At 46.2% G+C, this 14,497-nt stretch overlaps 1 protein-coding gene across 4 annotated transcripts in view; it reads right to left on the bottom strand.

Moving 5' to 3' along the window:
- il1rapl1b (interleukin 1 receptor accessory protein-like 1b) overlaps positions 1 to 14,497 on the bottom strand; it is a 1,390,568-nt gene that overhangs the window by 531,094 nt on the left and 844,977 nt on the right. The window lies entirely within an intron of this gene.

Consider the following 14,497-nt stretch of genomic DNA (forward strand, 5'->3'; position numbering starts at 1 on the left):
TTTATATCAAAACATCAACACTCCTACCTCTTGCTTTTTTCACAGGATGGTTTGATTTGACTGCTTGGAAGGATAACATATCTATTGATCCAAAATTAATTCCTATATTGTACAAATCTTTCTCAAAAATTAAAGAATTGTTTTATAAAGATTCTTCAACCAGAGATACCTGATGATTAATACTTATGTGCTTTTTATATTATTTAATTCTAAATTTAAGCTTATCACCAGCTTGAGTTTGAGAGATAAATCATGCTAAGGAATAGCTGAAATTAATTTTGAGTTGATTGCATGACATGCATAAAGACCCAGTCAAGTAAAAATAGTGTTAAATTAGCTCCCTTGAAACAGCTCAGTCTTATTCTGCTCAGAATTCAATGCATGTAATAATACATATTGAAAATAGATCAACCCAATAATATCAGTTTATTCACAATGCCATGTCTAGATTTCCCTTGTTATAAACAATGATTTTTTTTTCAAATTTGGCTTGGCGCTGCAAATGCAGGGAGTGGTACAGAACCTATAGGCATGTGCCATGTGCCAGATTGTCAGAAGAAAGTGGGTTAAACATTGTATGTGGTGAATGTAACTTAGCAGCTGTGGAGGAGATAGCATTGTACATTGGACTGAAATTGAGATGACACCCATTTTACATGCATAAAATAGGCATCATCTAAACTTACTTTGAATTTGAGATTCATAGATCCTCAAATTGCACCAAAGGTGTGTCATCTGTTGTATTACTCCTGGCAATATTCAATGTTTACAGAAGGAACTCTTTGGGTGAGTTCACAGCACATCCGCAGATAAGTGTATTGTTTTTAAGTAGGACCTACAGAAAGTCTGCAACAGTAAGTAGAGTGGGTTCTTTTTTGATTATATGTTTTTGAGATATGTCTTTTGATTAAACTTAAGATATAAGCCATAACTATTAATTTAACCTGGGGTAGTATTTTGTAGAGGAATAAGACAGCATTATTTTCTGGTCTGTAGATTGTGAAGGAGCAAAAATGGCCTTTAGTAGAGTGATATGCGCTTCTTGTCAGATGTGGGAGTTGAAAGAGAGTTTAAGGGTTACTGCAGATTATATCTGCAATAAATGTTGCTGGTTGCGATCTTATCAGATCAAATGGATCGGTTGGAGAGACAGTTAGAAGCAATGAGGAATTTGCAACAGCAACAGTATGTGATGGATGGCAGTTATAGGAAGGGGGAAGTCTTAGATAGAGTCACATAGATGAGTTAACTCCAGGAAAGGTAAGAGAGGTAGGTGCCTAGTGTAGGTGTGTTCTGTGGCTATCCCCATTTCAAACAAGTATGCTGTTTTGGAAAATGTAGGGGGTGATGGATTCTCAGGGGAACGTAGCACAAACTGCCAAGTTTCTGATTTTGTGACTGGCTCTAATGCAATGAGGGGTACGTCGGCTTCCAAGAGAACAATTGTGTTAGGGGACTTTCGAGTCCGAGGTATAGCCAGACGTTTCTGTGACCAGCAGCGAAAAATCAGAATTTTGTGTTGCTTTCCTGGTGCCAGGATCAAGGATGTCTCAGAGAGGATGCAGAATGCTTTCAAGGGGGAGAGGGGCCAGCAAGAGGTCATTGTCCACATTGGAACCAACGACATAGGAAGGGAAAATGTCGAGATTCTGAAGGGAGATTACAGAGAGTTAGGCAGAAATTTAAAAAGGAGGTCCTCGAGAGTAGTGATATCTGGATTACTCCTGGTGCTACAAGCTAGTGAGGACAGGAATAGGACGACAGAGCCGATGAATGCATGGCTGAGGAGCTGGTGTATGGGAGAAGGATTCACATTTTTGGACCATTGGAATCTCTTTCAGAAGTCACCTGTACAAGAAGGATGGTTTGCACCTAAATTGGAAGGGGGCTAATATACTGGCAGGGAAATTTGCTAGAGCTGCGTGGGCGGATTTAAACTAGTAAGGTGGGGGATGGGACCCAGGGAGATAGTGAGGAAAGAGATCAACCTGAGACTGGTACAGTTGAGAACAGAAGCAAGTCAAACAGCCAGGGCAGGCAGGGACAAGGTCCAATTAATAAATTAAACTGCATTTATTTCAATGCAAGGGGCTTAACTGGGGAGGCAGATGAACTCAGGGCATGGTTAGGAACATGGGACTGGGATATCATAGCAATTACAGAAACATGGCTCATGGATGGGCAGCTTAATGTTCCAGGATACAAATGCTACAGGAAGGATAGAAAGGGAGGCAAGAGAGGAGGGGGAATGGCGTTTGGGATAAGGGATAGCATTATAGCTGTGCTGAGGGAGGATATTCCTGGAAATACATACAGGGAAGTTATTTGGGTGGAACTGAGAACTAAGAAAGGGATGATCACCTTATTGGGATTGTATTATAGACCAGGAGAAAGTGAAGACTGCAGATGCTGGAGATCAGAGCTGAACAATGTGTTGCTGGAAAAGTGCAGCAGGTCAGGCAGCATCAAAGGAGCAGGAGAATCGACATTTTGGGCATAAGCCCTTCTTCAGGCTTATGCCTGAAACGTCGATTCTCCTGCTCCTTTAATGCTGCCTGACCTGCTGTAAGGCAGGGCAGGTGACTGAGGTGTCAGTGAGGGAGCACTTTGGGGCCAGCGACCATAATTCTATTCGTTTTAAAATAGTGATGGAAAAGGATAGACCAGATCTAAAAGTTGAAGCTCTAAATTGGAGAGAGGCCAATTTTGACAGTATTAGGCAAGAACTTTCGAAAGCTGACTGGGGGCAGATGTTCGCAGGTAAAGGGACGGCTGGAAAATGAAAAGCCTTCAGAAATGAGATAACGAGAATCTCGAGAAAGTATATTCATGTTAAGGTGAAAGGAAAGGCTGGTAGGCATAGGGAATGCTGGATGACTAAAGAAATTGAGGTTTTGGTTAGGAAAAAGAAGGAAGCATAAGTAAGGTATAAACAGGATAGATCGAGTGAATCCTTAAACGAGTATAAAGGAAGTAGGAGAATACTTAAGAGGGAAATCAGGAGTGCAAAAAGGAGTCATGAAATAGCTTTGGCAAATAGAATTAAGGAGAATCCAAAGGGTTTTTATAAATACATTAAGGACAAAAGGGTAACTAGGGAGAGAATAGGCCCCACAAAGATCAACAAGGTGGCCTTGCCACAGAAAATGGGAGAAATACTAAACGAGTATTTTGCATCAGTATTTACTGTGGAAAAGGATATGGAACATATAGAAAGTAACGAAATAGATGGTGACATCTTGCAAAATGTGCATAATACAGAGGAGGAAGTGCTGGATGTCTTGAAACGCATAAAGGTAGATAAATTCCCAGGACCTGATCAGGTGTACCCTAGAACTCTGTGGGAAGCAAGAGAAGTGATTGCTGGGCCTCTTGCTGAGGTATTTGTATCATTGATAGTCACAGGTGAGGTGCTGGAAGACTGGAGGTTTGCTAATGTGGTTTAAGAAGGGCGGTAAATACAAGCCAGGGAACTATAGACCAGTCAGCCTGACGTCGGTGGTGGGCAAGTTGCTGGAGGGAATCCTGAGGGACAGGATAGACATGTATTTGGAAAGGCAAGGACTGATTAGGGATAGTCAACATGGCTATGTGCGTGGGAAATCCTGTCTCACAAACTTGATTGAGTTTTTTGAAGAAGTAAAAAAGACTGATGAGGGCAGAGCGGTGGATGTGATCTATATTGACTTCAGTAAGGCGTTCGACAAGGTTCCCCATGGGAGACTGGTTAGCAAGGTTAGATCTCACGGAATACTAGCCATTTGGGAGAACTGGCCATTTGGATACAGAACTGGCACAAAGGTAGAAGGTAGCGGTGGAGGTGTGATTTTCAGACTGGAAGCCCGTGACCAGTGGAGTGCCACAAGGATCGGGGCTGGGTCCTCTATTTTTTGTCATTTCTATGAATGATTTGGATGCGAGCATAAGAGGTACAGTTAGTACATTTGCAGATGACACTAAAATTGGAGGTGTAGTGGACAGGAGTTGGGAGGTTATGTTGCGGCTGTATAGGACATTGGTTTGGCCACTGTTGGAATATTGCATGCAATTCTGGTCTCCTTCCTATCAGAAAGATGTTGTGAAACCTGAAAAGGTTCAGAAAAGATTTACAAGGATGTTGCCAGGGTTGGAGGATTTGAGCTGTGGGGAGAGGCTGAACAGGCTGGGGCTCTTTTCCCTAGAGTGTCGGAGGCTGAGGGGTGACCTTATAGAGGTTTACAAAATCATGAGGGGCATGGATAGGATAAATAGATAAAGTCTTTTCCCTGGGGTCAGGGAGTCCAGAACTAGAGGGCATAGGTTTAGGGTGAGAGGGGAAAGTTATAAAAGGGACCCGAGGGGCAACTTTTTCATGCAGTGTGGTACATGTATGGAATGAGCTGCCCGAGGAAGTGGTGGAGGCTGGTACAATTGCAACATTTAAAAAACATTTGGATGTGTATATGAATAGAAAGGGTTTGGAGGGATATGGGCAGGGTGCTGGCAGGTTGGTCTAGATTGCATTGGGATATCTGGTTGGCATGGACGGGTTGGACTTGATATGTCAAGACTATCAAGACTAAGGGTCTGTTTCCATGCTGTACATCTCAATGATTCTATGACTATGACAATTGAGTGCATCGAGAATGGAGTTCTGGGAATCTTGTGAATAGAGGGAGTTAGATGAGAAAGGGAAGGTGCTGCTCCTTCGCCTTCAGAAATACAGTTATCATCCGACAGTAATTTGTTCCCAATCCTTGCGGAAACATTCAATTTACAGGCAGAGGAGAAGGAGTATTTTTGGTGATTCGTGTAATTTATACTCTCTCATCTCCACTTCAGAATAAATTGTTCAATCATAAACTTATGGTATGACAAGGCAGCTGAGCATGTGCACCATCCTGGGCACGTGCAACGTCCATGACACCACACATGTGCAGTGAGTGTCACTGCTTCAATGATTCAGCGTTGGTTTCAGAGTTTGAGTGGCAGCTGGAGTCATTGATGTATCTGCAATACAGAGAACTATATGGAGATGGTCACTCTTCTGGATATGAGTACCTAGGCAAATAGGATGAGTGGTCATCAAGTGACCCAAGAGAATCAGAGAGATCTTGCAAAAGGACCAAGGTGAATTTGCTCCCAACTTGGTTTTCCATTCTTGATACCAGTGAGGGCAATAGTTCCTCAATAGCCAAACCTCTGGCAATGTGGGAGATGGACCTGCAATTAGCGAGCTCGATTGAAATTATCATGCAGGATCCCAAAAGTAACATTCCAAATAATAGCTGCGCCACATTCAATTGAAAATAGGTATAAAGGGTGCGACAGATGGATGTAAGGCTTGAAAGGTGATGCAGAGGGGAGCGCTCTGGATTCCTGACTTGCTGGGATTGACTTTGGGGGACATACAAACAGGGACGGAGTTCCTTGCAAGGTCTTTTGCTACTGCTGTTTAGGAGGGTTTAATCTAAATCAGCACTGATGGGAACCAGGGAAAAACATCAAAGAAGAAAATCAAGGTGCACAAACTAGTGAGAAACTGAGGAGTGCAGATGGTGGAGATCAGTCGAAAAGTGTGGCACCGGAAAAGTGCATCAGGTCAGGCAGCATCTGAGGAGCAAGACAGTCACTGTTTCGGGCATAAATCCTTAATCAGGAATGTGGTAGTAGGGGTGGGGGTGGGAGGGTGCAGGGTACTAGCTTGGAAGGGATTAGGTAGATGCAGGTGGGGGATGATGGTGATAGGTTGGAGTGGATTGTGGAGCGGATAGGTGGGAAGGAAGATAGACAGGTAGGACAGTTCAAGAGGATGGTGCCGAGTTGGAGGGTTGGATCTGGGATGAGGTAGGTGGAGGGGAGATATGGAAACTGGTGAAATCGACATTGATCACCTGTGGTTAGAGGGTCCCAAGGTGAAAGATGAGGCGTTCTTCCTCCAGGCATCGGGTGGCTAGACCCGACAGCTAGAGGAACCCCCCTGGTGCTCACCTTGCACTCCAGCAATCTCTGCATACAACACATCATCCTCCGTCATTTCTGCCACCTACAGTCAGACCCCACCACCAGAGATATATTTCCCTCCCCACCCATCAGCATTCCGCAGAGACTATTCCCTCTGCAACTCTCTCAAAGATCCACGCTCACCGTCCCCCCCCAATTAACTTAACCTCCACTCCTGACACCATCCCTTGCCACAAGAGGTGTAAGACATCCACCTACACCTCCCCCTTACCTCCATCCAAGGACCCAAAGGATCCTTCCACATCCGGCAGAGGTTTTCCTGCACCTCCAAACACCCCATCTACTGTGTCTGTTGTCTTGATGTAGTATCCGCTATACTGAGGAGACAGGATGCCAACTTGCTGAATGTTTCAGGTAACATCTATGGGACACACACTAAACAATCCATCGTCCTGTGGCCAACCACTTCAACCCCCCCTCCCACTCCGCCAAGGACATCTAAGTCCAGGGCCTCCTCCATCACCAAAACCAAGTCACCCAACGCGTGGAGGAAGAACGTCTCATCCTACACCTTAGGACCCTCCAACCACACTTCATCAATGTTGATTTCACCAGTTTCCTCATCCCAGATCCAATCCGCCAACCTGGCACCGCCCTCTTGTACAGTCCTACCTGTCCATCTTTCTTCCCACGCATCAGCTCCACCATCTCCTCCAACCTATCAACATCATACCCATCTGCATTAACCATCCCCTTTTAAGCTATCTTCCCCCTAGCCTCACCGCCCCCTCCTATTTATCTCTCAGTTCCCTTCCCCTGCACTACCACATTCCTGATGAAGGGCTTAGGCCCGAAATGTCAACTCTCCTACTTCTCAGACGCTGCCTGACCTGCTGTGCTTTTCCAGCGCCACACTTTTCAACTCTGCACAAACTACTGAGACGGACAGAAAACATTAGAACAGAGGATATTAAGTGAACAGGTAGAGTCAGAATAAGGGAGAAAGTAAAACATTCAAAGCCAGGTTATAACACATTATGTGAATGCACGATTGGAGAGTTACAGCAGCAGATTGCCACATGGAATTATGATGTCTTGGCTCATGGAAGAGCAGGACTGGCTGTTAAATGCTCATAAAAATAAGGAAGAAAGAAAAGGAGAAGTGACAGCATTGTTCACAGACAGCAATGAAGTGCTGAAGAAAGAGAAACTCTGATTCAAGGACCGAACTGATTTGACGATAGTTACTGATTTAGCAGAGGGTTACATTGTTTAGTCTCATCAATAGGCCAGCAACTGCTGAATCAGATGTAGAGTAAAACATCTGCAAGGAAATTACTGAAATGTCAGGATAAAGTAGTTAAAATGTGGGAAACTGTCCTAAACAGCTTAGACCAGGATAAAAGTAGTGTAAAGCAGTGGTTCCCAAGCCTTTCAGTCTCACGGCATATTTCAATGATGTAAATACCTCCGTGGCACACCCATGTTTCCAACTAAATTAGTTTAATCTCTGAGAGTCACAGTGACGTCAAGGTTTATAGCACTGAAAAAGGTCCTTCAGCCCATTGGGTCTGCATTGATCAAGAACAACCACCTGACTATTCCAATCCCATTTTCTCGCACTTGGCCCATAGCCTTAGCATTGTAAGCGTGCATCTAAATATTTCTTAAACGTTGAAGGCTTTTGCTTCTATCACACTTACAGGCAGGGAGTTCCTTATTCTCACCACCTCTCGGTGAAAGGATCTTTCCTCACATCCACTCTGAACCTCCTGTCCTTAGCTTCAATCTGTGCACTGTGGTCACTGATCCCTTCACCAAGGGGAACAGCTCCTTTCTTTCTACCCTCTCTATGTCCCTAATTTTTTTTGTATATCTCAGGCTGATTGTAAAGATGATGGTAGTGATCTAGGGGAGCACATGATCTGATAATCCTAGTTCCACATGAACATATAGGGCTGGATGTGGTCAGTGTGACATGTGCCCCAATGATGGGGCTGAAAGTTGGAAATGGGGTGATCCTGCTTTGACAGTTTTCAGGATCCAGTGCCCCATCAGGAATTGTTAGGACTGCACTTGAAGGTGTGGTGCTGGAAAAGCATAGCAGGTCAGGCAGCATCCAAGGAGCAGGAGAATCGACGATTCAGGAATAATCCCTTCATCAGAAATGAGGCCTCATTCTTGAACGGCTTATGCCCAAAATGTCAATTCACCTGCTCTTCGGATGCTGCCTGGTCTGCTGTGCTTTTCCAGCAATACACTCTGATCTCCAGCCTCTGCAGTCCTCGCTATGGATGGCACCCTTCGTAATGAATTACTGGAGTCTGAAGGCACTGGAGCCAGTCAGGCAGGAACTGGCAAATGGGTGAGATTTATGAGAAAAGAAGACATCATTATTACTGGGGAGACTGTTACCACTTGGGGTTCCTTCCATAGGGTAATGGAGTCCGTCACTCTGCATCCCATGGGAGACTGTCAGAGTTTACCTAGCCGTCTCCCTGTATGAAGAAATTACCAGTGTTGGGAGGAAGTTGCCTTTAATTGGCCACTTAAGTGAAGAAGGGCTTATGCCCGAAACGTTGATTCTCCTGTTCCCTGGATGCTGCCTGACCTGCTGCGCTTTTCCAGCAACACATTTTCAGCACTTAAGTGGCTCTCTGAGTGAGTTGGCATTGTAGCGGGAAAACGGTAGATAAACCATCCCTTCACCTCGCTCTGCCATTTTACACATTTTCATGCCTTACCTTCCCACTCCCTCTTAGCCCGACCCAGAAGGTTTCATAAAATCAGCCCATAGTTTATGGATTGCTTCCAAATGAAGTCTGATTTGCCAGAAAACTTCTAAATAATGTAGCAGCTGGTCGATGGAATTTTTGAATATCTGAAATTAATGAAATATGAAAAACAGCAAGTTCCAGTTGAATTAAATAGTTCAATATTTCTAATTGGATGAAGGGTTATATTCCAAGCTCTCTGTTGAGAGCTTGATTAAATAATTTAAGCTTTATGATTATCAATTAAGACAAAGCTACAATCCCATTGGTCAGTCTGAAATTCTTTAGCTTTCTGTGAATGATGAACAAATCCTCCCACTGTATATAACTAAGCAAGATTATATGCCCCAATACAGAAACTCTGAAATCAAACCTGAAAACAGATGTCTCCTCTGCTTCAATTATTCTCCTTTTAGTTTTCTGTCTCTCCTCCCTTCTCCTGTCCTAAGACACCTGGACCCAGTCTCTGACTCCCAGCCTCCAAAGAGGGGTCGGTGGAGATGCCAGCAGGTGGACTGGGAACACCAGTGAGCAGCAGACAAGTGCGGGAGCAGGGATATCGGCCAAGTGCGGGAGCAGGGATATCGGCCCAGTGCAGGAACAGGGGTATCGGCCCAGTGTGGGAACAGGGATATCTATCGGCCGAGTGCGGTATCAGGGATATCGGCCGAGTGCGGTATCAGGGATATCGGCCGAGTGCGGTATCAGGGATATCGGCCGAGTGCGGTATCAGGGATATCGGCCGAGTGCGGTATCAGGGATATCGGCCGAGTGCGGTATCAGGGATATCGGCCGAGTGCGGTATCAGGGATATCGGCCGAGTGCGGTATCAGGGATATCGGCCGAGTGCGGTATCAGGGATATCGGCCGAGTGCGGTATCAGGGATATCGGCCGAGTGCGGTATCAGGGATATCGGCCGAGTGCGGTATCAGGGATATCGGCCGAGTGCGGTATCAGGGATATCGGCCCAGTGCGGGAACAGAGATATCGGCCCAGTGCGGGAGCAGGGATATCGGCCTAGTGTGGTATCAGAGATATCGGCCCAGTGCGGGAACAGGGATATCGGCCCATTGCGGGAGCAGGGATATCGGCCTAGTGCGGTATCAGGGGTATCGGCCTAGTGTGGGAGCTGGGATATCGGCCCAGTGCGGGAACAGGGATATCGGCCCAGTGTGGTATCAGGGATATCGGCCCAGTGTGGTATAAGGGATATCGGACTAGTGCGGGAACAGGGATATCGGCCCAGTGTGGGAGCAGGGATATTGGCCCAGTGTGGGAGCAGGGATATCGGCCCAGTGCGGTATCAAAGATATGGCCTAGTGCGGAAATAGGGATATCGGCCCAGTGCGGGAGCAGGGATATAGACCCAGTGCAGTATCAGGGATATCGGCCCAGTGCGGGAACAGGGATATCGGCCCAGTGCGGTATCAAAGATATCAGCCCAGTACGGGAACAAGGATATCGGCCTAGTGCGAGAGCAGGGATATCGGCCTAGTGCGAGAGCAGGGATATCGACCCAGTGCGGGAGCAGAGATATCAGCCCAGTGCAGTATCAGGGATATCAGCCTAGTGCGGGAGCAGGGATATCGGCCCAGTCCGGTATCAGGTGTATCGGCCCAGTGTGGGAGCTGGGATATCGGCCTAGTGCGGTATCAAGGGTATCGGCCCAGTGTGGGAGCTGGGATATCGGCCCAGTGCGAGAACAGGGATATCAGTCCAGTGCGGGAACAGGGATATCGGCCCAGTGTGGGAGCAGGGATATCAGCCTAGTGCGGTATCAGGGATATCGGCCTAGTGCAGGAGCAGGGATATCGGCCCAGTGCGGGAGCAGGGATATCGGCCCAGTGCGGTATGAAAGATACTGGCCTAGTGCGGGAATAGGGATATCGGCCTAGTGCGGGAGCAGGGATATTGTGCTGGTGCGGTATCAGGGATATTGGCCCAGTGCGGTAACAGGGATATCGGTCCAGTGCGGGAGCTGGGATATAGGCCTCATGCGGTATCAGGGATACCGGCCCAGTGCGGTATCAGAGATATCGGCCGAGTGCGGTATCAGGGATATCGGCCGAGTGCGGTATCAGGGATATCGGCCCAGTGCGGGAACAGAGATATCGGCCCAGTGCGGGAGCAGGGATATCGGCCTAGTGTGGTATCAGGGATATCGGCCGACTGCGGGAGCAGGGATATCGGCCCAGTGCAGGAACAGGGATATCGGCCCAGTGCGGTATCAAAGATATTGACCTAGTGTGGGAGCAGGGATATCGGCCCAGTGCGGTATCTGGGATATCAGCCCAGTGCGGTAACAGGGATATCGGCCCAGTGCGGTATCAGGGATATCGGCTCAGTGCGGTATCAGGGATATCGGCCTAGTGCGGGAACAGGGATATCGGCCCAATGCGGGAACAGGGATATCGGCCCAGTGCAGTATCAGGGATATCAGCATAGTGCGGGAACAGGGATATCGGCCCAGTGCGGTATCAGGGATATCGGCCCAGAGCGGGAGCAGGGATATCGGCCCAGTGTGGTATAAGGGATATCGGACTAGTGCGGGAACAGGGATATCGGCCCAGTGTGGGAGCAGGGATATTGGCCCAGTGTGGGAGCAGGGATATCGGCCCAGAGCGGGAGCAGGGATATCGGCCCAGAGCGGGAGCAGGGATATCGACCCAGTGCGGTATCAGGGATATCAGCCTAGTACGGGAACAGGGATATGGCCCAGTGCTAAAGCTGGGATATTGGCTCAGTGCGGGAACAGTTATATCAGCCCAGTGCGAGAGCTGGGGTATCGGCCCAGTACGGGAACAGGTATATCAGCCCAGTGCGGGAGCTGGGATATCGGCCCAGTGCGGGAACAGGTATATCAGCCCAGTGCGGGAACAGCGATATCAGCCCAGTGCAAGAGCTGGGATATTGGCCCAGTGCGGGAACAGGTATATCAGCCCAGTGTGGGAGCAGGGATATCAGCCCAGTGCAAAGCAAAGTGGTGGCCAGCAGTCATACCATTTGGATGTTCCCTGCGCTGGTCTGCTGGGGACGGCCTTCAGGGAGAGACTGTGATGTTTGTCTTTTTAACTTTCTTTCTCAGTTTTTTACTGACCTATGGTCATACTGTAATGTAACATTTTCTTCATTTCTCTTATTCTGTGACTAAGGTTTGTACCCAGATATCGTTGGACCTAAGATGGGCTGTAAGTGGTGACTCATAAACTTTTCATTTGAGTACATGTGACAATAAAGCTAATTCAATTCAATTCAATCTAATCAAACCTTCAGGGAATGCTAATATAGACAAGGAAGAATCAAACAATTATCCTTGTTATGATTGAGGAAAATTAATTAATATCGACTGCTGTGCAAAATAATGCCTTTATTTACTATATCCACACTCTTTTATTTTAACTGAGCCATAATTCATCAACATTAAGATATCAGAAACATGAATTTCATTCAAATGCCTCAATGCCTGGAAAATCCAAACTGGAGTAATGGAAGGATAATTTCCCACAACTGTTCAACAGTGCAGGAACAGTAAGTAAGTCATGTTGAAGCTCATTGACTGATCAAAATATGCCAGGAGCACTACCCGTGCCCTTTGTGCTGTTTTTCAACTATAACTTATTTCAGTGAAGGAGACTGGTGGAATAGGAATCTGGGTATCATGGCTCCATTTAAAAATAGTTATCATCTCTCCCAGATGATGCACATTGTCTGTGGACAACATGGGAACTTTAGGATGTGAGAACTGGTCATATACCGTCCAGAGAAGGCAGCCAGATTGTCCAGTACAGCTTGAAAGCCCTACAATCCTGCACTCCATTCTCAGGGCAAGCTTATAAAGCTTTAAACTTAATCCCTTGGGGATGACATTGGTTTCATAGAAGAGACAAATGATGTCTTCCCTTCGGATGACTGACTCGACACTGTCACCCTTTCAGTATTACAAGTCTGCACCAGAGATCCAGAACTGCTGATAAGTAATTCATTATAACTCTCTAATTGACCTTCATGTGAGTTTGACAGTTGTTTACTTCTCAAGCTACCTCATAAATTAAACTAGGAAAGATAAACAAGACCAGACAACAATCACTGCAAGGCTACCTAAGGTGTCTATTATTCCTGTTAAATATTATACTCATGTGGAATAGTATCACATTCTTTTTCCCTGGAATTTGGCAGTATTAGTATTTGTGCTCATGAATTTGTGCTCAAAGAACTGTAAGTCCAGATTGAAGGAAAGCAATTGGATAGTTATGTTAAGGAATAAAAATAAAAACAGCTGGATAACCTCAGCTGGTCAAGCAGCATCCATGGAAGGAAACTGTTAACGTTTCATCAGAATCTTAGTCATCAGTTAACATTAGAACTTAACCTTAACCTTCACTCATTCAGAGATATTACCTGACATGCTGACTTTCCCCAGCTACTTTTGTTTATATTTCAGATTGTGAGCAGCTACAGTATTTTGTTCTCAATAGACAATAGACAATAGACAATAGGTGCAGGAGTAGGCCATTCAGCCCTTCGAGCCTGCACCGCCATTCAATATAATCATGGCTGATCATTCCTAATCAGTATCCTGTTCCTGCCTTATCTCCATAACCCTTGATTCCACTATCTTTGAGAGCTCTATCCAACGCCTTCTTAAATGAATCCAGAGAGTGGGCCTCCACTGCCCTCTGTGGCAGAGCATTCCACACAGCCACCACTCTCTGGGTGAAGAAATTTCTCCTGAGCTCTGTCCTAAATGGTCTACCCCGTATTTTTAAGCTGTGTCCTCTGGTTCGGCACTCACACATCAGTGAAATATGTTTCCTACTGCCAGAGTGTCCAATCCTTTCATAATCTTACACGTCTCAATCAGATCCCCTCTCAGTCTTCGAAACTCAAGGGTATACAAGCCCAATCGCTTCAGTCTTTCAGTGTAAGGTAATCCTGCCATTCCAGGAACTGACCTCGTGAACCTACGCTGCACTCCCTCAATACCAGAATGTCTTTCCTCAAATTTGGAGACCAGAACTGCACACAGTACTCCAGGTGTGGACTCACCAGGGCCCTGTACAGCTGCAGAAACACCTCTTTGCTTCTATACTCAATTCCTCTTGTTATGAAGGCCAGCATGCTATTAGCCTTCTGCACTACCTGCTGTACCTGCATGCTTACCTTCATTGAGTGGTGTACAAGAACCCCCAGATCTCTCTGTACTGCCCCTTTACCTAAATTGATTCCACTTAGGTGGTAATCTGCCTTCCTGTTCTTGCCACCAAAGTGGATAAGCATACATTTATCTATTGTCTATTAACATTTACTGAGATTACCATCTGAATGTCCACCTATAATATCCTGTAATACAAGTTTACAAAATCTGTCACTCTCAGTTCAAGTTAGAAACTCACACCATCCCCTCCTCGTGGCCCAGGATTACTGTACATATGACCCTTGAGGACATCAGCAGTCAACTCAGGGGGAAATCTGTGGGTTTCTAGGAGATTCCAACTTGAGATCTCATGTGACTGAACACAGCAGTTCTTTGACACATTGGAGAAAATGACCCAAGCGTCAGTGAGATATGGGGAACAAGAATGACTTTCTTTTCTTTCATTCCGTGCTGCCGCTCTGCCTCATCAATAAGACATGGGTGTGAAAGGCTAATGCCTAACGATGGGCAAGTTGTCTCCATCCTGACCAATGGGTAGGAAGATCCTCTCAATCACTCCAAAGCGTATCCCTAAAAAGATAGCAACTCTGCCTGCTTCCCACTGCCCAGTGCTCCCAGTAAACG

This window comes from Chiloscyllium plagiosum, chromosome 12 (genome assembly GCF_004010195.1).
Source record: "Chiloscyllium plagiosum isolate BGI_BamShark_2017 chromosome 12, ASM401019v2, whole genome shotgun sequence".
In the NCBI taxonomy this organism is placed as follows: Eukaryota; Metazoa; Chordata; class Chondrichthyes; order Orectolobiformes; family Hemiscylliidae; genus Chiloscyllium; species Chiloscyllium plagiosum.